General features: G+C 53.1%; 2 non-coding genes across 2 annotated transcripts; both read left to right on the top strand.

Moving 5' to 3' along the window:
• The first annotated feature begins 212 nt into the window (after positions 1-212).
• Positions 213-2022, top strand: LOC145747601 (small subunit ribosomal RNA). The gene has a single exon (XR_014282319.1). It is a non-coding gene; the product is annotated as a small subunit ribosomal RNA (ribosomal RNA).
• A 245-nt stretch (positions 2023-2267) lies between these two features.
• On the top strand, positions 2268-2421 carry LOC145748475 (5.8S ribosomal RNA). Its single transcript, XR_014283086.1, has one exon. It is a non-coding gene; the product is annotated as a 5.8S ribosomal RNA (ribosomal RNA).
• Positions 2422-2500: the final 79 nt, after the last annotated feature.

Below are 2500 nucleotides of genomic sequence, written 5' to 3'. Positions count from 1 at the left end.
GTTCGCTTTTGTTGGGCGTTCCTGGTGTTGTATGCAAACGCAGCCCGCGCGCGGCTTCGCCCGAAAGGGCGTCTGGCCGGTGTCGACGGCGTCCAGATCGCGGCTTACGCCGGGTTTGAGGAGCTAAGCAAAAATAGTGATTGAGTAATACAGTGCGATACCGCGACGGGGAAAGCGAAAGACTCCGTTCGCGTATTTTGTCGGCCGATAGTTACCTGGTTGATCCTGCCAGTAGTCATATGCTTGTCTCAAAGATTAAGCCATGCATGTCTCAGTACGAACTTGCGTACGGTAAAACTGCGAATGGCTCATTAAATCAGTCGTGATTCATTTGATCGTAAATTTTACTTGGATAACTGTGGTAATTCTAGAGCTAATACATGCAAAAAGCGCCGACCTTGCGGGAGGCGCGCCTTTATCATATCAAAAACCTGCCGGGCTTCGGCTCGTCTTGTTGGCGACTCGGGATAACTTTGCTGATCGCACGGTCTTGCACCGGCGACGGATCATTCAAGTGTCTGCCCTATCAACTTTCGTCGGTACGGTATCTGCCTACCGAGGTTCTTACGGGTAACGGGGAATCAGGGTTCGATTCCGGAGAGGGAGCCTGAGAAACGGCTACCACATCCAAGGAAGGCAGCAGGCGCGCAAATTACCCATTCCCGACGCGGGGAGGTAGTGACGAAAAATAACGATACAGGACTCTAACGAGGCCCTGTAATTGGAATGAGTACACTGTAAAAATTTTAACGAGTATCCATTGGAGGGCAAGTCTGGTGCCAGCAGCCGCGGTAATTCCAGCTCCAAAAGTGTATATTTAAGTTGTTGCGGTTAAAAAGCTCGTAGTTGGATTTTGGGCGCAGGCGTTCGGTCCGTCGCAAGGCGTGCACTGTTCGTTCTGGCTTTACCTCCGGTTTTCCGTCGGTGCTCTTGACTGAGTGTCGGCGACGGCCGGGACGTTTACCTTGAAAAAATTAGAGTGTTCAAAGCAGGCGCTTCGCCTGGATAGTGTTGCATGGAATAATGAAATAGGACCTCGGTTCTTTTTTGTTGGTTTTCGGAGCGCGAGGTAATGATTAAGAGGGACGGACGGGGGCATTCGTACTGTGCCGTTAGAGGTGAAATTCTTGGATCGGCGCAAGACGAACGACTGCGAAAGCATTTGCCAAGAATGTTTTCTTTAATCAAGAGCGAAAGTCAGAGGTTCGAAGACGATCAGATACCGTCCTAGTTCTGACTATAAACGATGCCAACTAGCGATCGGGGGGCGTTATTTTGACGACCTCTCCGGCAGCTTGCGGGAAACCAAAGTCTTTGGGTTCCGGGGGAAGTATGGTTGCAAAGCTGAAACTTAAAGGAATTGACGGAAGGGCACCACCAGGAGTGGAGCCTGCGGCTTAATTTGACTCAACACGGGAAATCTCACCCGGCCCGGACACAGCGAGGATTGACAGATTGAGAGCTCTTTCATGATTCTGTGGGTGGTGGTGCATGGCCGTTCTTAGTTGGTGGAGCGATTTGTCTGGTTAATTCCGATAACGAACGAGACTCTGGCTTGCTAAATAGTTACGCGGCCTTCCCGGCCGGCGTTTAACTTCTTAGAGGGACTAGTGGCGTTTAGCCACACGAGATTGAGCAATAACAGGTCTGTGATGCCCTTAGATGTTCGGGGCCGCACGCGCGCTACACTGACCGGATCAACGTGTGTTCGCCTTGGCCGAAAGGTCTGGGTAACCCGATGAACCCCGGTCGTGCTAGGGATAGAGAATTGAAATTATTTCGCTTGAACGAGGAATTCCCAGTAAGCGCGAGTCATTAGCTCGCGTTGATTACGTCCCTGCCCTTTGTACACACCGCCCGTCGCTACTACCGATTGAATGGTTTAGTGAGGTCCTCCGATTGGGCCCGGGCTCGACTGGCGACGGTTGGGTCTTGGCCCGAAAAGACGATCTAACTTGATTACTTAGAGGAAGTAAAAGTCGTAACAAGGTTTCCGTAGGTGAACCTGCGGAAGGATCATTAGCGCGAGAAAAAAAATCGAAGAGCGAAAGAGCAAACACCGGGACGGCGACGTGCCTCGGCGCGTCCGCCGCCCCGCGATCAGGAACTTGTTTTGTCGGCGTCGAGTGCCCGAAGGCTTCATGCGGTGCGCGGGCTTGTCGCACTATTTGTTGCGACCGCGACCCGCTCGGCGTCACGCGATTTTTTCAGCCGGATGGCGAATCGAGGTTAGGAATCGAAGAGCGAAAAGCAAACAAACAAACGATGGCTCTTGGCGGTGGACCACTCGGCTCGCGAGTCGATGAAGGACGCAGCAAGCTGCGTGATTTAATGTGAATTGCAGAACACATTGAGCATTGACGATCTGAACGCGTATTGCGGCCTCGGGTTCATCCCGGGACCGCGTCCGTCTCAGGGTCGCAGAAACGACAACGGCCGGCGGGATCGGCTCCGCGACGGCTCGGCTCGCGTGCGTATGCCCGGCGACGGGCAATCGCCG

This window comes from Corella eumyota, chromosome 3, assembly GCF_963082875.1.
Source record: "Corella eumyota chromosome 3, kaCorEumy4.1, whole genome shotgun sequence".
NCBI classification, from domain to species: Eukaryota; Metazoa; Chordata; class Ascidiacea; order Phlebobranchia; family Corellidae; genus Corella; species Corella eumyota.
This window is presented reverse-complemented; position numbering and strand designations above follow the sequence as displayed.